General features: G+C 39.4%; 1 protein-coding gene across 4 annotated transcripts in view; it reads left to right on the forward strand.

Annotated features, from left to right (window-relative positions):
- Positions 1 to 23625, forward strand: part of FILIP1 (filamin A interacting protein 1) — a 103154-nt gene that overhangs the window by 17564 nt on the left and 61965 nt on the right. For 3 of the 4 annotated variants that reach the window (XM_082755603.1, XM_082755604.1, XM_082755606.1), the window contains exon 2: positions 10692 to 10832. The exons of the other annotated variant lie outside the window; for it this stretch is intronic. The gene's annotated coding sequence lies outside the window, so the exon portion shown is untranslated. The remainder of the gene's footprint in view (positions 1 to 10691; positions 10833 to 23625) is intronic. 4 annotated transcript variants of the gene reach the window in all.

Genomic DNA, 23625 nt, shown 5'->3' on the forward strand with positions numbered 1-23625 from the left:
TTGCAGTTCTGTTGTGGTTTTGTAGGGCAACAATATGTGTTTCCACTTGTCACAGCTGTATCGTTGTTTGAAAGCAACGTGATAATGGCCATACAGAAACTGTTAAGAATTTATGGATGACACTTTGGCTATGTCTGTTATCAGGAAATTAGACAGTGCCTGTGCCAGTTCTCTGACCCTGAGTGCAATTGTCACTCCATGGTCATATCTAGTCCTCAAACCTCCTTAGCCTTCGGAGCAGGTTGGCTATGTCCAGTCTGCCAGCCCCCAGCAAGGCTGGTCCCCAGCCAGGGCCAGTTCCAGAACCCTTCCAGGAAGACCACTGGTTGGGCTGTGCCAACATTTTACCCGAGCCCTGGCACTGTTTATCCTGCTAGTTTAGACATAATCCTCATGTCATACTCATCTGAGCATGTCAGATGCCTGGGATCATCTGCACAATCACATGAAACCTTTTCTGCATTATAAAGAAATATTTTATTATTATTGAATCAGACTTCTCTGAGATCACAGATAGAGTGACTGCTTTCCAAGAATATTTTGAACATCCAACACTGGAAAATTCTAACATTGGAAAAAAATTTTGTGACGTGTTTAAGACCTTTTATTTTTTTTTTAAGTTGGTTTAGGCATTATTTTAATATCTCCTCTGAATACACCTTTGTTTGCTTTCTGCTGTTCTGCTTTGAATGTCTGTTTCCTTGTCCTCCTTTCATTAGATGAGCTTTGAGAAAAAAATTAATAAAGTTTGGGGACAAATGTTTCCACCTGAACTATTGTTAATGAGCATAGCAGATGATACTTCAGTCAGATGAGACAAAGCTAATAACACTCCATTGGGTCTTCTTAGTTCTTCCAAGCAGCGCTTACAGCTACAGGCACAGTTGTGCACAGAATTTCTCAGGACTGGCTTTACCTCTTTTCAACAGGAAACCTAAGCAGGGAAAAAAACTCTGCAGAAATGCTTATTTTAACCATATGTGGTTGTGGAGGACTGACTTTTATTGAACTGCAGTTCAGTGAGTACCATAAAAAACTCATACAAACAATTCTAAGCTCTGTCAGAGAAGAGAACAATAATAATTCCTTGATACATCAAAGGCTAAACTGGAAACAGCCAACAAACCAACCAGAAACTCAAGTAACCAGTTTGTGCTCTTGGCTTCATCAGAAGGGAGCACAAGACTTTAGGTAGTGGCAATGCCATGCATGCTCTGAGGAGGTTTCTGTATTGTTACATGCAGGACTAGAGCACTGGGGTGTGCAGTAACTAGTAGGGATTTGATGCCAGCTGAATCCCTTGCCCTTCTCCTTACAGCCCTAGGAGTTGTTCCCTGTTTGTGAAGCAAAACCTCAGAGGCAACTCTTTCCTGAAGTGATCACATGAACAGTGCATGTTTCCAATGCCCCACGTACAATGCACATTTTCTTAACATTAGACATCACAATTCTGAACCAAAGCAAAAGGGCTTTTATCTGCCAACATCCTTGTTCAAGATCCTTCTCCAAGAGCTGATGAAATCATCTGACATAAAGCAGAGCAGAGGCTGTATTCTTTGCAGAGCTTTGAGTGATACATATTTTACCAACTCTGCCATGAGAATGGCATTTTTGAACAAAACTGCAAAGTGAAAGAAGACATAATTTTAAAAATATGCTTATGTGGAATTTTAGCTGTGACATACACTGTGAACATTGCTAGTGATTTCAGATATTAAACTATTCTGAAGCGATTCAATACACCATTAAATTGTAGCTTGGAAAATGCGCCCTATGTTTGCACTACTTTTATCTTAAGTAGTCTTTCTGGTGTAATAAAATTTTGGATACAGATTGTTTAAAACCAACAACTCCAGCACTAATTCAGCTGAAAAATTTCTGAGGAGCAAATGTTACATAAATAAATATGACTGTCTGAATACACATGTGATGAAGATCCTCGCTGTTCAAGAGACTCACCTTTAATTTTTAGGCACTTAAGGCATAACTGAAAGCTTAAAGATATTACTGAACAGAGTGCTGTGACATCGAAGCCGTGGCATGCAACTCATTTGCAGTGACAAACAACTTTCTCTACCCTTCTTTCTGTCCATGGGAAGGGTTGATTTTGGATTTAATTGAAGGGTGAGGCAAGTGCTTTTGAGATAACGTTTTGCAGTTCCCTGCTGCTCTGTTCTTATTTTCAGGCCCATTAGATATTGTTTTGCAAGAACAGCTTTCTCATTTGAACTGCCCAGTAATGACAACAAATTCTTGTGGTTTAAGGCTAACGTGAGCCAGTTCCAGAGCACCTGCCAGGAGTTAAGATTTTTGTGTACCTCAGCTGAGGATACAATTGGCTTGTATGAATGAGTATGAATTATAATTTTTATTCTAAAAGTAGAAGTCTTTCGCATTTGGACAATGAAGGAAACATAACATGTACTTTCAAAAGAATTCAGTGAAAGCATCCTTGGTGGGAAAACAATGTTTTTCATGTCAGTACTGCAGTGGGATAAATGAGCTTGCTTTCAAGGGTCCCAGCCAAGCCATAGTAATTTAAAAGAGCTGAGCATCAAGTCCTTCAGATTTAGCTCCTCATCCTGTCATAAGCAATCAGACAAAAACAGAGAAGTTTGCTAAATTAGCAGGAAGCCACTGACAAATTTTCCCAAGGTAAGGTTTAAGCCTTGCACTCTCTTTTGGCCAACCCCTGCAATTCAGTGAACTTGAGGGAACTCCACAGCATAATTTGTGGCAGCCGGGGACTGCATTTGTTCTCTGCCCTGGAAAAACAAACAAACAAAGAAGTAAACACACAGACTGATGGCTGAAAACAGATAGCCAGGGAGAGCAAGTACAGGGCAGCAATACAAAACTTCCTCTGAGCACTCTCACTGCCTCCAGCTATTTTCAACTATAGAGATTGGTTGAAGCTGATGTGGTTTATCTGATAGCAACAAGTGAGTATTTCTCCCAAGTATTTCTCCAGTCTTCCTCCAAGCCATGTAAAATCCAGAGACAAGGAGCTCTTCAGATCTGCTGTTCAGTGTGAGAAGAACCACCTCATTTTGTTCATCTGAAGAGAGTTTCTGAAAGCTTGTATAAACCAAAAATAACCAGCCAAAGCGAGCAGGTGCCAGGAAACAACAGGAGCATGCACTGATTTTCTACTAGGACTATATCAGTTGGAAAGATGTCAGTTACCTGCCTTCTTGGCCTCCTACCCAGACATAGGCTGAGCTCTGCTGAGCGCTGCATGAGTAAGTGTGAAGGCCAAAGCCCTTACAATGCACAGAAATGATCAGATACGTCTGTGGGATTGTTGAGAACAGGTTTCCTGATTAATAAAAAGCCTGCACGTGAATTCGTCCTATGGGGTCAAGATCTAGAATTAGTATTCTAAACTTTGTCATCACCACTAGAGTGTTTACCTCCAATATTTCAGAGGATTAGAGACAACAGCAGTCCCTAGGGAGGTTCTACTGTACTTAAACTAGACATAAATTGGACTTAACAGCTATAGTGCTGGAGATTCCTTAGAGAAGCCATCCTTTATATCTGATAAACAAACCTCAGTGAAATAATGTGGCCTACTAGGATTTTCTTAGACACCTTCCAGAGCCCTGGCATCTTTTCATTGACTGCCTAATGAAATTAGTTCATGACCTTTGCCTTGTCAGTGTTCAGCACCTCTTTGTAGGGTCTGTGTACCAAGATACCCTGGTGCTTTTGTTACGTGAATTTGTGTCTTTTAGGAATTCCACCACAACCATTAATTCATTCCACAGAAACAACAGAGAAGTCTTGAGAAAATACGGACTTCTGTTTACTACCAGCCTGACCCATCATCACACAGGCACATTGAAATGCTGTGTTTTAATCAGCACTTGCTAAGTATAGCAGCCATGCTTAATTTATCTGCTCTAAATCAATCCAGTTTTACTTGACATGGAAATTATTTAGTTTATGCATTAGGGAAATCGGCGTATTTACACAGTAAAATGTGTGTTAGTCATTGAGAAAGAAAAATAGAAAATGACTAACCATCTTCTTTTTTTTATTTATTTTTTTTACAAGACTAAGAAAAATTAAAAAAAATTCAACTAAAGATTAGCATAAGTCAACATGTTACTGTTTTAGAACTACATTAGTGTATTTATGATAAAGTAGTGGAAAAGTAGAAGAGAGATTGGACATTGCTTTAAATTGTTAGGTGACAGTGATTTATGTTACTTTTTATGTGAGAGGAAAAAAATAAGAATTAGCAGTCTGATGGAAAAAAAATCAAAGGAGTGCATTTTGAAAAAAAAAAAAAAAGTTTTGAATTGCAGATATGTAAATTCAGAAACCACTGTAAGAAAACATAAATTCAGCACATAACATCTCTTTTGCAAATGCATCAAGTTTTCTCTTAAAGTTGGTGAGGCCATTTTCCCCTATGTATGAAAAAATGTTCCAGAACATCAGTCTTCTGAAAGCTCATCAGTCTCCATTTATTCATGACCAGCTTGTTTGAAAGAGTTTGGAACACACAGACAGTTTATATTCAAATCAAGGACTACTTTTCCTTGAGATAAAAGTAGCAGTTTAAAAAGGAAATTAGATTGTTGGGAGGTATATACACGACATGCAATGCTGAGGTAAATGGGGAACTTGAGAAATGCATATCCTTTCTGATTGTATCCTTATAAATATATTATGAGAATAGAAACATGCTACAATGAAGGTCACTAGCATTGTCAGCATTAAAAGTGAAACTGGGATTGCTTTGTTGAGAGAAAAAGGTATAAAGGAGGCATGAAGGGAGGATATTGAATAAGGGGAGGCTGAAGAAGATGGATGGATGCTCCTTCACAATGCATGGGTGAACATACATGTGCTAAAAGCAAAAGGCAACAAAATTAAAACAACCAAAAACAAGCAAAGCTATGCAGACAAGCACATATGTAAACGGGTGCTTGTTTTTCAGAGTGCTTGATTAAAGCCAGAAGCTTAGTATGCTTTCAAGGGAATTTTTATGTAAGATAGGGAAAGATGTTAAAATTCAGTAATGCAAGTCCTAAACCATCCATTAACTGATGACAATGGAGAGATGTTTTCCATTCTACTGGATCCTTTCTTCCTGAGCATATCATATTGAATCTGAAGAGATGAAACTGGCATTTTTCACAAGAAACTGGTGAGAGATTTTTAACTTTACTTGCTGAATGAACTGGTAATAACAAACCCACTTTGGGTGGGATTAGGGTGAGTGTGATTAAGATAAACAAAATCTTATGTTTTGGGCATCTTCATAGTAAAATTTGCCTTCAGTGTGCTAATATACTTTATATCAAGATAGCATGCTGGTAATTCCTGTAAAATTTTTGTCAAGGAGTGACAGGAAAGTGAACATATACATAGCTCCATTGCGGCAGTAATTTTGTTCCATTCAAGGTGTATGTGTGTCTGTGCATTGAGAAAAAATACCTTTTGTAAATGATTGATTTTATGTAAAAATGTTACTGGCTTTGGCAAAAGTAAACTTTTTCCAAACTTTTTTTTTTTTTTTTTTTTTTCCTACAAAGTTTTCTGCTTTGTAGAAGTTCATGAAGTTTTTGTAGAAGTTCTTGAAGTTTTTGCTTCAAGCTCAGCATAAGCTATCTTGTAAGCATGAGAAAACTGAAGTTCTGTACAGTTTTTTCCCAAAACAGACAACAGACAGCTCTCCTTTTAACAAAATGTCTTTCCTCTCACATGTACAACCCATGCCATGACCAAAGTAAATGAGAAACAATCATAATTCTGTTCCTTTAGCTGTATTTTTTGGATACCCTCCAACATAAAATGCATTAGCACGAAAATGTACTTGTCCTTAATTAATTTATAGCTTAGAGCAGAATACCAGAAATAACACTTGAAGTTCAGATACAGAGGTTTTAAAGTCATGGATAAAATATTGTATTAAATTTGTAATAAACCTTAAATAGGGCAAAAAAAAAACAAACAACTAATCAATAATCTTAGGAATTTCAGTGATGGACAAGTGAATGTAAAAGATGTTTATTTTGTAAAACATTTAGATTCTATTGAATTTATTGTCATTTTGGAAGACAAAATTATTTAAGTTTTTCCACTACCCTGAACAAGGACATTTAGGACATTTACTAAACTTTTGTGTGTGTGTGTGTGTTTTTGGTATTTTGTTGTTGTTTTAAATAGCTTGAAGCATATAGAATATGCTGTAATATCTTGTTCTGAAGTGTGCATGCTAAATGGTTACAGAATCTGTATTATATAGTACAGCTTTATTCAGGAACATGGGAATAGAAAGGGTATAATGGATCATCACATTTATTCTCCTAATATTGTAGAAATCACACTTTATAACCCCCCTTCAGAAGTTTATCAGGTTTCACTGTAAGTGTCGTTAGGATTTTTGCTGCTGTTACTGCAACTGGAAAATTGTTCCCAAATCTCAATGCTCCAGGTGAGAACCTGTTTCTACCTTGTAGCACAGAATAAATTCTAGCCAATCTGTGCCTTTGGGTTCCCTTGCCAACACTGTCATGTAGTTTAAATGGCTCTTCCATCTCCCTGATGTTTCCCTCACTGATATATTTATAGACAGCAACTGGATCACTTAACAGCCCTTATTTTGCTAAGCTAAACAAGTCAAGCTCTTCATTATCTCTTCTCATATGATAGGTTCCCTCTTCCTCAGTCACCCTAGAAGTCCATCTTTGTTCCTGAACAAGTCTGAGGTAATGTGCTACAAATGACAAAGTACAACAGTCTTGTATAATAGCGTAATAAAAGAAGCTATAGCAAAGAGAGTAATAATTTCAGGCTTGCAAGGATGTGCAGTGCCAAATATTTAGGAGATTGAGTAAAGGTTTTGAAATCTTCTAAGGGTATCTTTATTAGAAAGAATGCTTTTATCTAAGCAGTTGATTGAAATTGCATTATAAAATGTTTTAGGGCTTAATCAAAAGCTGGGAAATCGATGAAAATCATGATTTAGTTGAGAGTTTCAGCCAGCTCAGTATGCAGTTGATTAGACTTGTGACAGCAATCACAGAAGAAAAGGATCTGAGATTTTCAAAGATTGTTTCACAATAATAGAAAATTCCTGTGAATGCTGTATAGAATGTGATAAATCTTTCCTGGGAAAGCCACAGTTGTATTCATACGACGTCTTTAAGAAATTTCAATGGAAGAGTTCAGCTGGTTCCTTAGAGTGAGTGCTGCAGAGTGGGGTACTTGCTGATGAAAGGCACTGTAAAGCAAAGAGAGTGTGGGGACAACTGATCCCACCACCTCCAAGGACGGTAGAGAAAAGGATATTTGATCACATCCAGTATCCCCTGGTTTCTTGCGCGATCGCTTCTTGGAAATCTTCAGGAAACTCATGACTCCCAGCTGTAAAGGCTGTGACAGCTCTCTGTTGTTTTTTTTGTTTGTTTGTTTATTTTAATCCTTACTGAATAAATAGTTTCATCAAGTCTAATGGGTAGCTTTGTACAGAAACTTTTCCCCAGTTGTGCTGAACCTGCCTTCCCAGAGCAGGGGCCATAGTCACTGGTGTGTAGGATGCCTCTTAGTTTGGAGATGAGAGGGATTTTTTTTTTTTTATTTTTAATTTTTTGTACTGAAATCCTTCTTTTTTAAGGAATTAACACACTAATTTCCTTCTAGCTTTTCTCTGTCCTATAAAGAAAAAAAAAGGGGGGGGGGGGTCATGATAGACCATAGGAAAAGAGAAACACTACTTTTAGCTGGTACACATGCGCACAAAGATCAGTGAAAATGAAATGCTCTTGACAGCACAAGCTATTTCTTAAGTGAGAGCAAAGGGGATTCCCATCCATGGTTAGGAGCAATTCAATACATGCTGAAGAAAATACATGTCAGGGCACTACACAGGTGGCCAGGGGCTGGGAATGGTGGGCTCCTGGCACCTCCCTGGGGTTGGGGCCAGGCCATGGACCCACAAGTGGGCCTGGATCATTTGGGCCCATGGCTGAGCATGGCGGGGCTATGGGGAGCTGGATCTGGCCCTGCTGCAGCCTCACTGGGGCAGGAGGTGATGGCCCTGAGGCTGACTGGGATCCTGGGCCCTTGGGGCCCTGATGATAAATTAAATGGAGATGAAGTTGTAGAGAACATTTCTAACAGTTAACAGGGTAAAATAAAGCCACAGAATTCATATATGTGTCCATATGATGCAAAATACCACCAGCAGGCAGTGGTAAGAAGGAAATTTTCATCAAAGTTGTCATTAGAGTATTTTGGTCCAAATGCCAAAGAAGACTTCAGCTTTCCTCCTGCTGAATTTGGTTTCCCAGTCCATGGTTTCTTCCCACCAGGGAGAAAGGGATATGTATATGTGAAAGGGGAGAGCTGAGGCAGAGTTTCTCCAAAACAGATTTATAGAGAATCAGTAGCTTCACATCACTACGTTGAGAGTAACAAACAAAAATTAACCAATTTACATTTATTCAGTTAAATTGTGATGTTATACCTGATATTTTGATGTCATGTGCTTATACAGTTGGTGCATGGGATCAACACCCTCAGCAACAGGCATGGAAAAACAGGGGACAGAGGAGCCCAAGAGGCATCCTGCTGTGAAGAGGTGGGATGATTTCGTAGTCCTGTTGGGTGAGAGATGCCAGGGGGCAAAGTCTGCAAGCAAAGCTGCTGCTTTGGTTAGCCCAGCAGGTGGTTAGGAGTGGTTTTGGTGTGATTGTATGATCAACGTGGGTGAAATCCTTCCTGAACATCAGTAAGAACTTCTTTACTGTGGAGGTGATGGAGCACGGGCACAGGTTGCCCACAGAGGTTGCGGAGTCTCCCTCCTTGGGGACATTCAAAAGCCACCAGGACATGGTCCTGGCTGAGTGGCTCTAGAAGTCTATGGCAATATCTCCTCTTGGTAAGATTTAGGAGTAGCTGCTACACTTAGATGACTTTAAAACTATATATTGTGGAAGCAAATTACTCTTAAGGGTATGGTTTTAAACCACATCTCCTATGAGCAAGTTTTTTTGAAAACAATGCACCAAGCCACTATTTTGCATCGAGTACATCAGGTTTTAAAATCATTTAAGCTGATGAAAATCTGGAGTGATTTTGTAAACTCAGAAGAGTCAAGACTCTTCAAATATGAAGTCAGAATTTAGCCCTTTTTTTTTTTTTTTTTTTTTTTTTGTAATTTTAATAGATTAGCATGAGCTGATTAACATAAAACTGTTCTTTATTTCTTATAATATGTGAATTGCACTGAATTTTAGGCTCTTCATTATGAGTACATGGCTCACTTTCTTTTATCAGCCCTAAATACTTGCATGCTAACTTTTAAAGACAATAATCTTGCTGCTTTGTTTTTCAAATTAATTAAAAAACTTTCACGGACTCTTCTGAAGGACAATCTTTTCATAGGGCAAAAAATTAATTTCTGTAAATCCCATGTTCCTCATACAAATTATCTACAAATTGCCTTTTGTAAACTGCCATGTCAAATGCGATTCAGAGCTTGTGGGTATAACAGTGAGATAACCCAAGTCCTTGTACTTGTAGCAAATGTTTTGTGTGATAAATAAATTACTAAATAAATAAATGCTCTACTTTCTTCTAGAACTTGCTGTTCAAGACTGAAGTTTCCAAAACAAAATTTCAAGAAAATTTAAATATTTGTCAATGAAATAATCTATAAAGCCAAGGGGTTTTACCCCTTAATTTAAGGGGTTTGCACCACTTTAATTGTGATTACATCTGGTTAAGACATCTTTACTGTGTCTATGCTTACATTGCTCATAATACAGTTAATCATGTTCTGTCAATGCAGAGCAGGGACAAAAGCCATCTGTAAATGCCAAGCTGGTATTTACTATTTTGCAAGAATTCACATACAGTTTGTTGAGAAATAATGGGGAAATGTGCCATACATTGTTCTAGCTGCTTTAAGCTTAGACACCATAGTGGTCCTGCTTTATTCCTTAAGTGTTAATCCCCCCATATGTCTGCATTGTTATTAGGAGAATTATATAAATGATTTAAATAGCAGTCAGTCTCTCAATGTTGGCTATACTTCCAGACTTCCATGGTTGTTGGAGTTGTCACCATGGCCCCATCCTTATTTGCCTTGCAGGCTGTGGAAGAAACTGGTCTGCAGCTCCTGCTGTGTTGCTGATTGCCCAGCTGGGCCAGCCAAGGGAGTCACACAAGGGAGTCTGTGGACTATGTGCAGTGTGATTACTGGATGGGACAAGCAGGAGAGTTTACATCTCTGCAGTCATTTCATCATCACATTGCATTGCACTCCGTATATTATACAGAGCTAGTCTATTCAGTGAGGAACCCAGCATGTTACATACCATTTTTTTTTTATTTCACTTGTTACAGCTACTCTCTTTTGGGAAGAGAGTTTTACTTGTTATTGATCGCTAAATTAGAGCAGAAATCTGCAATTTGTAGCACTGGCTCAGGAGAAGGCAGCAGGAGTGTAAGGTTTTACTGCCTGAATTGCTATTTCTGTATCATGTCTTTAAGTGCATCACCTGGTGTGTTCTGAATTCTGTGCTCTGCCTGTGGAGATACCTAGATAAAGTCAAAAGGAATCTTTAAATTAAAATAAATAAATAAATAAATATATATATATACACATACATTTTCAAGGCATTTTAAATCTGGAAGTCTTCAGCCCCTGAGCTTTATCTTTTCTCCAGGGAGCAGCAGGGACTCCAGTCAGCCTCAGGTGGGAGCAGCAGAGCGATGACACAGGGACAGCTCCATCCTCGACCCCCTCCTACCCCCTCCGGACCTAGATTCTAGCGAAGCCCCTGCTCTGGAAGCGTCCCTCGACACAGGTACTGCTGCACACCACGGGCTGTCCAGCCAACACAACGTTTAGGAGTTGCAGTTGCAATAGCATGGCTGGAAAACAACTCTTGAGTTTCCTGCAGATGTCAGCTCCAGGAGGTGAACAAAATAACTTATGTCATCTGCTGCCTTTCAAAGGCTCATTGGAATTGCAGGGCTGCCAGAGCCCTTAGGGGTTGTTGAGGATTAGCAAGGACATCCTGAATGTACAATATTTTCCCTGAAATCTTTTAACGTATTTTTTAGTTCATAATAAGCATCCCGAGTTCAGGAATTACTGTAAGGATGAACCCTTCAGCAGGCACCACTGACTCTAATGACCACATCGGATGCCTCAGTACTGTTTGGAATTTTGCCTATCTTTTACAAGCCCTGTTGCTAGAATTATGTTGGTTACACAATTCTCTTTATTTCCAGTTTTAAAATGTCTTGCGGTGCTGGAATGTACCTTGAAATTGAGAACCCAGATCAAAACTTGGAAGGCAACCACTGACTAGTTTTCTAAAAATCTCGGAACTTTAAGCCCAGTATCATATCATATTTTGAAATGTCTGACTCATTTGGAAAGCTTGGGATTGTGTATATTAATTATGGCCCCAGAAGATCTATCTTAACAATCAGAAAGCAGCTCCATTTGTAGTCAAGGATTGCAAACACAATCTTCCTGGAACTGAAAATTGTACATTGTGCAATTTTTATGGCTTGTATAGCTTTTCTATTTTTAGTGGGTTGAAACCTGTGATACATCTTATAATCTTCCTTAAATTGTCATTTTTAATGCTAATTTCCATTAACTTGGCATAACTAAGTTTCTATCTTAAATTTATATAGTTACTGTTTTACCTAACAGTGCTACCCAGAGAAAATTTTATTTTTCTCTGGCACAAAACAGATGCGAGTACAGTTAATGATATGTTTCTAGTTAATAGATTTTTTAATCAGATTTAACACAGTATCTTCTGTTTTATTTAAAAATGTGCATGCATTATGAAGTTCATTATCTTTTCCATTACTTGAACAAACCATTTATTTAATCCTTCACCTTTTAAGGCATTTGGAACAGTTCCTCTGAGGTTTGGGAAAGCCTAATAAACTTATGCTTTTCAGCTTTTAGGAGGATACAATGGGAAGAATGATTCTGTTGTATTTTTGTTTTGTTTTGTTTTGTTTTGCTTTCCTTTATAAAATACCTCTTCAAGGTACAAGAGATCATTACATGACACGTTTTTATACACAACAGTCCAGTCTTGTTCTTGTTAACCTAAATACAAATAATGCCAAGTATTTGGCTACCCGTAGAAGCCAAGTGCACAACATTTTTTCATCCCCAACCTTGAGTGCAGGGGAGATGTGTGTGCTGCTGGCACACCAGTCTGTGTGCCACATTTTTCTGTGGTCTGCCACAGAAAAATGCTAAATTCTAGGTTCTGACAATATTTTTATTTTCTAGACTTTCTTATCCATCTAATTATAATCCGTTAGCTATCTTAGGTCAATCACATGGCAAACTCACAGCTATACAGAGACTTTCTAAACATTGCCATTTCATCGCAGGTCAGTTTTATAGCCCTAGAGCCAACTGGCACACTACTGAGTAATTATTTTTATTATTTATGCTGTTTGTTTGACATACACTCAGTGATGTTGTATGGGAGGAATTTAAAGGATATAGTAGGATACGAGCTTTTGAAATTAACTTTGATTAAGTGAGTTACAGAACTTAATGTGGAGGCCAGTAATATTTTGGGTGTTTGACTGAGTTTAGCGATTACTCTAAGGCAGTGATATACGAACACTAAAGATCTGTGCTGATTAAAGAAAACCAGAAAGTGTGACTGGATAGAAATAAACATGAACTGATGAATTTAATTTAGCTTCCTAGCTGATAAATATTTTAACAATAAACAAGTGCATGTATTCCTCAAATTACAGTTAGTTTAGCAGTCTTTCAGATTTAAGGATATAAAATATCCTTAATAATTTGGTAAGGAAATATTTATTTAACTTGAGGACTTTGTCCTGACTTTTCTGAAATCCTTTTGAAGTATCCTCAGCACATATTCAGCAGAGGCTCAGCTGGCTAGTCTGAGTGTGCTTTTCCTGGACTGTTGTGCTCACTAGTCAGCTGCCCTGGGCTGTGGTTTAACTCTCAGCTGGGCAGGTCTGAAAAAAAAAAATATTTCACTTCTGATATTCCTGCAGTGTGCATGTGAACAAATACAGATAAGGAAAAGCTGTTATCCGTGGGCCATTCAGGGAGTAGCAACAGGAAAGAGGTTGTACTCAAAGTTCACTTAGACATTTGCATGAGGTATAAGAACATGAGAGAGCTGGGAATAAGTTGTGGGGGTGGCAAAAAATGAGCATGTGAGAATAGTTTCTGTTACATGTTGTTTCTTTAGATAGCTGAAAGAGCACCATGATGTGATGAGATGAACTTCCATCCTCACAGGAGGAAAACAGGTTATTTTCCAGACCACAGGTGGGAAGCTAAAAAACAATAACAATATCATTTTGAGCAATTCAGACAGAGGAATAAAAATTAGGCTTTTGATCATAACCAGCATTTATACCTCTTGTTGCACAGAATCAATGGGATTTCAGTATCCTTATTGCCTTTTAAGATCAATTCCCATCCTTTACAATGACAATTTGGGAAAGAGAGAGAGTTTTACTTGAGGTTGTCCTGAGGCACTGTTGGGGAGGGGACCCAATGGTCTCTGCCTTCCTTGCAAGCCACAGGGTTTTTTGCTGTCCCGTGCCAGTCACAAATCTCTGCCTCCCAAAGCATCCCACTGCCTGGGCTGGGGGCTGGCTCCCTCCCTGTGCAGCCAAGATGGGACGGAGCCACCAGTGCTGCCCACCTGACCACAGCACCACCTTGCCAAGGCTGCGGGTCTGCCGCACAGCGCACCGGAGAAGCAGCCCAAAGTAATTTCTCAGTCACCTACACTTCCTTGAAGGCAGCTGAAAAGTATTTAAGTAAACAAATAAGTAATGCTGAGACATTACATAAGTGCTGGAAAAAATATTTTCTCAGACTGTTTTTCAGTAACTGAAGAGAAACAGTGATTTCTCTTTTTATATGCCACTTTCTTAGGTGACTTCTTTACCCGATTTACCAATTAGAATTGCAGATGCATCCCCCTGGCTTTTTTGGGTAATGACCGAACTTTTTGGCATCTTCATGAAAAGTCAAGTCAGCCTTTTCAATTTGCATTAAGAGACCCACTGAGTCTATGATATTTAGAGGCACCCACCAGTTTCTTTCAGCAACACTGTGAACCAAATTGCTTTTCTGTCATCTTTCTCCTCATAAGAAACAGGCATTTGAAAAATTTATGATGATTTTTTTTTCAGATTTACCTTCATTGCCAAAATTGAGTCTCTGATGTATTTCACTTACTCTAACTAAAATAAATAAATAAATAAAATCTAACATAAATCCATTGCTTGTTGCTGTTTCTGAAATTATTTGTTTTGGACAATAATAGACAAATTCTTCCCCACCCCAAGTTTTTCTCTCAGAAGGAGAGTTCAACACAAGGACTTGTGGCTAGGTAGTCAAATGATCTGCTTTCCTATTTAGGTAACCCAGTAAAAGCGAGGTTTTGGCTCTTTTGAATACTTTTTAGAAACACTGGGTTCTCTACTCCTCTCAGCCAGAAGTGTCCCTGAAATAGCGTTTGTATGCTGATGCCTTGGGGAAAATCCACCCCCAAAGCAAAAGGCACTGTTTGTAACTTCATTAATGCAACACTGATTATAGCAGGGACCGTGGGGGGAAAGGGGAGCACAACCTCTGTCACGTCCTAACTTTTGCCACCGAGTAGGCACTCTGTCAGATGCTGATAATGAGGTGCCAAACACGTGCCTTTGCCTCCCTGCCCAACAGCAAAACCAGCCTTCATGATGTTGTGTTTATACATCCGGCTCCAGTTTATCAGCCAGCCAAAAGAAGTGCCCAAATTAGGGGCACAGCCTCTTAAGGGAGCCAGTGGTGGCCCTAGGGGGTAAAGCTGAGACCTCCCAGCACTTCCCTGGGGCAGGATGCAGCAGTGTCCTCCAGCCAAGTCCTTTCACAGGGATTCTGGAGCATCAAAGGCCACTTTCCACCACCTTTTCCATGGAAAGAAAGTTGGGGAATGCTTTACTTGCTAGGCAGGAGCCATGGCAGGCTTCAGAGGTGGTCACTGAAGCTGCACGACCAAGGATGGGGACAATCCTGAAGTCTTGACATAGCCTCAGAGAGCTCTGGCTCCATTTCAAGGACACTGCAGATTAAAAATGAAACCTAAAGCCCTAGTTCAGTCACACAAGTAAGATGCTTAAAGCTCAACAGTGTGACTTTGTGCCAGTGCAGATGATTTTATCTTCATGTAGGCTTGTAAAACACCCACTCCATTTGTAGGAGCTCCTTTTAATATTTTTCCATGGCTCTGAACTGAAATTACTTTCTAAGAAAACAGCTAACATTTTTTTACTCTACCCTAGTGGAAAAAAAATAGAAAAAAGAAAAACGAAAAATCATCCTTTTTTTCTTCGTTCTTTTTTTTTTTTTTTTTTTAATTTTTTATTTTTTTATATTCACAGTGAGGCAAATGAAACAGACTTAGATTTTATCCCTGTTGCAACTGGATTTTAAGAAGTCACAGACATTAAAGCAAGGTGAAACTGGCAGCAAGTAATTTTAGTTGTGTTAATGCAAGACCATGCTGGGGTATTCATTAGCATCTTTTTTCTCTCTTCCTCTGCTACTCAAGGTAGCTATGCTATGTTTTCAGCTTAGCTTGATTTTTTATTTTTATTTTTATTTTTTTTGCTGTGAACTAAAAACCCCAGTGAAGATTTAAGCAGATTAACGGTGAGAGGATGTTCAAAAAAATCAAATCTGCTCAACCTGTAGATGCAGCATAACTATTTAACTTCATTCTTTTCAAACAAAGAAATTATCTAGGGATTTTGAAACCAAGGCATTAGAAGAGCCACCTAAATACGGTTTCTATATATGACAACTATTAAAGTGGATGAGACCATATTCAATGCCCTGGTGAACTTTCTGAAAGTTTTTGTGCTGCTCCCTGTCAGCATGAGGCATTGGTATTATTTAAATCAGTCAGGCTGACATTTACTCCTTTACTTTTTGCCACGTGTTCTTAAGTCAGTGGAAAGCCTGCAGGAGTACTGGGAAATAATGACAGTCACTGGGCTGGCACTGCCAGGAATGAAGTAAGACTCTCCTTTCATTTTACCTCTTCACAAATGGTAATGACAACTGAAGGCCAAGGTTCTCAATAATGCAAGAGCCTGTGGAGCCCCACAGTGCTAGTCTGTTTTATCAGTGATGTGTAGCAGAAGAGCTCAAATTTTGTATCACTAAGCTCAGCGAAGTCCAGGAGAAGCCTGGTGTGAGGTGGGGATGTTGTGCCACCTCTCTCCTTCAGCTGTGGTGTCTCTTAGTGATAAGTGCTGAACTGCTGTACTACCAATCAGTACAGACTTAAAAATACACTTCTAGAATAAACAGTACACTTTTGCGTGCCTTGACCTGACTTGCTTGAAAAAAATATGTTTTCTTTTCTGTTTTCCCACCACCCTGAGCTTATTTTCCCTCTGTAGACTTAGTATTTATGGTGAGTTGCACTTTCTCTGTGCAGAGCTGAGTAGTTTTCCATTTCCTTTGTTTGTAAAGAAGCAGGCTGTGGAGGAGAGAAAAAGACAAGCAAATTAAGCAGTGCCAGGGCATGAGCACAGATACTGGGAGGTGAATGTCTGTGCTCTTAAACAGTTGGAGTGGTCCCTGGCACGCTTTTGGCCCGGCCACTTAACACCCTCCCAAACCATTTGAGAGCATGTTTCGGGAGTCAGCAGAGGCTAGGAGCTATTCCCAGTGGGCAGTGTGGATGCAGCCAGCATGTTATGGATGCTAAGAGGGCTTAAGAGCCTGAAGGATTTTCCAGGACAGCTGGCCTCACAGTCAGAGAGCAGCCCTGGCCATGGTTAATCTCTAGTGTGCGTGTAGCCAGAGAATTCCTTTTTTTTTTTTTTTTTTTTTTTTTTTTTTTTTTTTCCCAACAAGAATGATATTATTGTAAACCCACCAAAATTGATAGTGAAACTCAAGGGCAGGTTTAGTATCAGAGGCTTTTTTAACTTCTTGTTTTTTTACCTTGGGTAAAGGGTAGACTTGACAGTTCTACCCTTCAGGAGGTAGAACACAGCCCAGCTTAAAGCAGGGGGTTAAGTTCACCTCTCACCAATGGGCCAGGCATGCATGTGCAAGCTGGTACTCTATGTCTATCAACAACTGAAGCTTCCCACAAAGAAGTCACTGAGAGAGATTTGGAACTTGCTCCCTGCTTTGGTTGACAGCTGAAATTTGAGATGCTGCAGATGTGTTTTTGCACTGTTGTCTCTTGGAGACACTATTTGTAGAAGATACAGGTCTTCTGTATAATTATTTTTTTTCCTTTGCTGTAAAATCTGTGAGCATATCTACATCCTAGTTCTTTTTGGTTATTTTTATAAAACAAAAGAAATTAAAATGAGTCAAATGTAAAATATAGATATAGTTGTTTACTAGCTTCTGTGAAACCAGAGCTGTGCCAATCACAGCTACTGAAAAGAAAACTGGATTTGTGTCTGGTCAGCAAGAGACAGCAACACTTTCTTGGACCCAAACCCTGAGATTTGCTTTTGGGACATTTAGCTTTTTGTCTTGTCTCACACTTGTTAAAATCCAAGTCAATTTTATAATAAAGTATCATTTTGAAGTGAAAAGTTGAAATAGATTTTTAGAAAGCTAGTAATAGTTGCCTCCTTTCCTAAGAGTGTTCCCTATTTGCCATGTGGTTTATAAAAACATGTTTCTAGGTTAAGACAGGATTGCAAGGACAGCAGCTTGACTTTACTTTCCATGCCATGTTCCCTTGGTGACATTGGTTTTATGTCTTTTGGTTGGTCACTGTAAGGATAGGGACAAGGGACTTGGAGACAAAGCTGTGATTATTATCAACTGGCTCCTGTCTGTGGCTACTTTCAGCAGTTTTCTGCCACCTTGGAAGCAGAAAATACACTGGTAATGGAGCAGTGGTCTTTAAAAACTACTTAAAAGAGGTATGGCATGGTTCTTGAGTCCACAGTATATTTGATCTTGCAGGTTGTAAGCATGGTTCTGTGGTGTCAACAAAACAGAGATGACTAATGTTTATTTAACACCAAAGATTACCCATTTGCAGGAGTGAAGAATCTTTGGTAGGCCAGCTAATCTGCATCACCTCTCTTACCATTTTCCAGGCGTGTTCTGGCTGTCAGACGATAAAACAAATGTTTAGTGGGTTCAAAACTGAAACTGCTGGTGACATTGCTAGCTTTATCTTCATGTGAAGCTCAAGGTTTGATTTTTCACTCAAAATGGAAAAACCAAAAGGGCTGAAAGCTGTAAAAGAAGATGCAATGAACCACAACAGGGCACAGTGCTCATCCAGCCCTCAATGAGTGGCCATGTCTCAAGAGAAATGTTGAGCAACCACAGGCCCCATCAACTAGGCATGAGGTATGTGCCCCAGGAAGCCATCTCCTCTAAAGATCTATCCCTTTCCTTCAAGTCAGGAGTAGTCCTGGACACAGGGCACTCCAGCAGGGTAGAAACAAGCCATGAAGAGGGTTGAGTAGGAGCCAACCTCCTCCCATCTCTTTCAGCCCAGCTGAAACATGCTAGAAAGGCCACACCGCAGGCAGATAGCACTTTTGCCACCTAGCTTGCTCCTGGCCAGTCCCTTTCAGCCACTCTGGAGAAAAAATACCTTAACCCTCATCAGACCTAGAGGCATGTTTGTCTAGTGGTGTCAGCTACTTGAGCTGGCTTCTTTGCAACTCCTGTTTGTACTTTCTGGCAGCTGGAAAGCAAGTAATCAAAACATGGATGGAGTGATATATAAAAGTTTATTTTTTTGACTGAATGATGATCTAATAGCTTATCATTCCTCATGTCTCATGCATCCAAGATGTTTTTCCAGATGAAGCCTGGGAAACATGAATTTCTGTGAAACAAGTCTACGTTACTCCTTAGTTCGGTCAGTGTGCATTACTCAAGAAAAAGTATTCCAGCTGAAACCACAAGTTTGTCTGAAAATGACAAAGTTAATGGAATTATACCAGCATAAACTCTGTTCTTTGTAAAGCTGTGCCATAATTTAGCCAGAGAAGAGTTTATCTTGGAGTTAAGAAAATGGTGTTAAAGCAGTATAAATCTGCCTTAGTGATGACCGGGTTTCCTCCTAGCTCTGCAAATTTCTTTTCTGCTTTCAAGTAGATTACACCTATTCAGAATGGCAACTGGATATGGAATTTGCAAAAATCTTTTCTTCTTTCAGAACATTCACGCTTATCCCTTTCCTTTCTTTTTCCAAGTGAAGGAACTATTATGAACATAATCGCTGGTGAATAGAATCCATGTGCTGTTATGCTCCAGTGTTACAAGAATCAATTTTAGAAGCTATAAAATAAATCTTTGATAAAACAAAAAAGCCTTACAGAATCTCATGCTGTACCTCTACAAGCGTATCTGCTGTAACTTTGCTAATGTTCTACCCTATTTGTTAGCAGCATAAAGAGAAAAGTTGACCAAAATGGATTAGGGAATAATGAGCCGGCAGTGACCCGACAGAAGAAAATAATGTAAGTCCTGCATTAAAATCAGTCACTACATTTTTGTCAGACAGCAATAATAAAGACAAATTCTCCATTTTTCTGATAATTAAAGCTACTCAAATTTATTCTGCCCATGGAACAAAGTGTATCAAGAAGTGAGGGAGACAGTGTGACAGCTGTCTGTCATGGGGCAGTATCTGCTTCCTGAATGAGCTCCTCTGAGTAATGCCATGCCCTCTCCCCCTCTCCTGAGTGCAGGCTGCAGACGCAGCTGGCAAATGGTCTTGCGGGGTGGGAAGGAGCCTGCAGAGCATCACTCAGTGCAGGTGATGCAAACCATGCTATGGAGGTAGCATCAGCAGGAAGATGAACATGAACATCTCATCTTTGGTGCAGGAGGTTCAGCATGCTTGGGCATTGCTCATCCTAACTCTGTTGTGACAAGTGTTTTTCCAGCTCTACAAGTGGACCAGGTGAAAGGGTGAAGGCAGTAGTGGTGTTGTGTAGTAGCCACAAGTGCTCTCCTTGTGTATAAGAATTAGGGCCCTGTGGCTTGGTTATTCAGGCTGTTTGTTGAGTAGAGAATTGCCCCTATTCACAAGGTACCACTGTGCCAATCTCCAACACTGAGGGCAAGCAGCTAACACACACTCTCACAAAAGCACATGTATAATAAGGCCAGAAGGAACAAAGACCTTTCATTGTCTGCTTTTGCAGATAAGTCATATGTATGAGGACAAGAGACTGGGGGACTCTCTTGACAAAGCGTATGATGATTAGTGCTCCAGTTGCAAATGTTTAGAAATTCAGGAAACTCCAGAACTGCTAAGGGGAGATATTTGTTCCTTTCTTCATTGTATTAGTCATTTGGTTTGACACTCTCCTCTGACCGGCATGACTGAAACAAACACTGGAGTCATCTGCGAAAGCAAACCAAGAATGAGGTCTGCATTCCCTTGGCACAGCATTGCTTGGCTATCGCAGAGTCCGGAGTCTGACACACGTCTGCTCCATGCAGCATCTGAGTCCAACTGCGCACAATGCAGCCGTCAGTTCCTACCAGCTCCTTTGGGAATGCACTGGTACCCCCCATCCTTTTTATTTTTTCAGGTCAGTCAAAACAACGATAATGAAAGCTTGCAGAGTTCAGTCTCTGAGGTGGTGTGAACAGTTGTGCCTGTAAATGTTTTTCATGTAACCACCACACTACTGAGGCCACATAGCCTTTGTTCTGTCTATCAAAATCCCTTGGGGCTAAGGACATCCATCCCCATCTGGAGCAGTCCTTGCTGAAGACTTTTCAGAGAACAAAGCCAATTTGGTGTCCCAATCTTCCTCTCTTCCAGATGCCTGATAAGGTGCTGTCTTTTTTTTTGTTTGGTTGGTTTTTTTTTGTTTTGTCTTGGTTTGTTGGTACTTATTGCTTGCAGATACAGCTAATATTTTCTTCAGTCATCACTTGGAGCATATTTCAAATTACCTTATGCTTTTAATTTTCTTTGCAGATCAGTAGTCTTTGGGCAGAGATCTCTGCCATATACCAGGTCCTTCTGCACCGTGCACTGCCCTGCTCCAGTGGCCTGTTCAGCAGAGCTGCTGAAAGTTGCAGTTCCCCATCATGCAGCTCCCAAAGCCACAGCTTAGAAATAATTTCAGTTTTGACTCAGTAATAACACAATTGCACTGACCCTACCATCAATTGTTAGTCTGTCAGAAACCCAGCACTTTCATGTGATATTTTAATCAGTTAAATCTGCAACTGAGCTCCAGACTACAAATTTACAGCCAAAGGCAACAACTATATCATGGCTGTAAATCAACATTATTTATTAATTTATTTTTCTATTATAACATTGTTAGTATTATTATTATTATAAGGGAAAGCACTACAGAGCCAAAATCAGCATGTCCAATTAACAGGAGGGACTGCATATTAAGTTTAAAGAACCCTTTTGCACTATCTGATTCTAATAGCAGAAATAATGGAGCCTAATCTGACCCATCATTTCTGAGCTATAGGGAGAATAAATTGCTGTCGACGGGGGAAAAGTTTGGACCAGCATGCAGCCTGTCCTCTCCTGACATCCTACTCAGCAAATTCCTCACAGATTTCCTCCCAATGTCAGTACAACTAACATAAAGGTTATTTCATAAAATTTTGTGTGGATTGCTAACTGAGGACCCGTGCCCAAAACAACAATACAGACTCAAGTAAATAATCATAGCATTTTTCCCTTATGCTTAAAGCTTCACAGACAAATGCAGCAGAAGAGAGACTGAAGTTTCCCTGCCAAGTACCAATACTGTGAGCACATATTGAAATGAGTAGCCAATAAATGTTGAAATCAAGGTGACTGATCACATAAAAACTTCTTGTTTGACTGACGACTGTTCGGAAAGGTTTCTAGTTTAATGTGCAGTATGATGAAGGGTGGAAAAAAAAACAAAAAACAAAAAAACAGCAGAATTAAATATTAAATGCTGAAGTCATTATAAATCATACCAACTATTTCTTTAGCAGATCAGGAATGCTGTAAGACACAGAGGTGTGGTCAGGGTGGATAGGAGGAGGACATTTGTTACCAGCATTAGACTAGCAGTGTCCCACAAATCAATTTTGGAACCTTGATGAAAAAACAGATAGACAAAGTTTTGGAGGTTTGGTATTTGCATACCAAAATGTCATGCAACTGGTCTGAAAGTTTTCTTGTTTATCATGATGCTATCAGACATGTGGATGAATATCCAAAATGATAATACCAAGGTCTCATTCCCAACATACAGTGTTTCAGCCAAGATCACTGGTATGTTCTGGCTACTTCACACTGCTCCAATTAACACTCAGTCAGTCTTACAGCTGCTTTGTATTCCTAGAGCAGTGCAGAACAGCTGGATCGTGCCATTGACTTTGGCCTTCAAACTCCTTGGAAATTACTATGTCAATATCAAAACTTTGGCCTTTTCTGTCATTATTTAGGCTTGAGTTGACCTGCATTTCTGGCTTCAGCAAGTAACACCTTCTCATTTGGGTAACATGTTGGAAATGTATCAACATTATAACTGAAGACAGAGTAGGTGTCAGCGTTGCACTGATTTTGGCAGGCTTTTACACAAAGAAAGGCTGTTAAGGGTAATGTCCCTGAGAGTAACAGGCTGTCTGCCACACTTACTGTGATGTAAGACTTGATGCAAAATAAACCTACAAGTGCTAAAGAAATTAAAAAAAAAAACAACTCAAAAGTTTGATTTCCTTTAGTGACAGCCATAGTCTAATTAGCTGGTTGATGTAAAGCTCCAGATCAGTTGGTTAAGATATTCTGCTGCTGTATTAATGAATTAAAAAAAAATAAATTTGACATCTGTCCTTGTGGTCCTGCATTACCTATATTGATTTACAGCAAATTAAAATGTAAGACTACTCAGTCTTTAAATGGCTTCATGGCTTGCTATCTCTGCTTCCACAAGGACTGGTGGATCAAAGTGGCTCTCTTAAGTTATGATTTGACAGGGTGACACACCAGCTTTCATGAAGTCTAACATACCCAAGTGCATCTGTTTGATTATGCTGCGCTTGAGGTGGATACTGTGTCTCAACTCGTCATGAGTTAAATTTAAATTTAGTTGTGCACCTTCAGGTTGAGTCATCTTTCTACGGAGAGATCACTAACACAACATGTTACTAAGCAGTGTAATGTAATAATCTGTTTTCCACTGGAAAACATGTGTAAGACACACTTACAATATTTATTCTTAAAACATGTAGGATATTCTAGAGTCACGAGGCCATTCACGGTAAGCCATGAAAAATAAGCCATGGTTAAGAGATGAAAGTGGCTGGAGGCTGTGGCCCACAGGGACTCAGAAGGAAATACTCAGAAAACACAGACAGCTTGAATCCCAAGTGCTCTCTCCTGAGAGGAAGCATGGTTGAAAAGTTTAAAATCCATTAAAGTTAAACAAATTGAAAAGCCCTATCTGAGAGGAAACATAGTACAATGTTTATTTTTCCATTAAAAACCTGAGACCTAAAAGATTTCCTGAGGTTCTCAGGTATTGTTCAGGGTTATAATGGAGATCTGTTTTTAGAAAGTGTAATTCATGTGTTTAATCCAAACTATTTGATGAAAA

Source organism: Aythya marila, assembly GCF_965140915.1.
Source record: "Aythya marila genome assembly, chromosome: 3".
Classification (NCBI taxonomy): Eukaryota; Metazoa; Chordata; class Aves; order Anseriformes; family Anatidae; genus Aythya; species Aythya marila.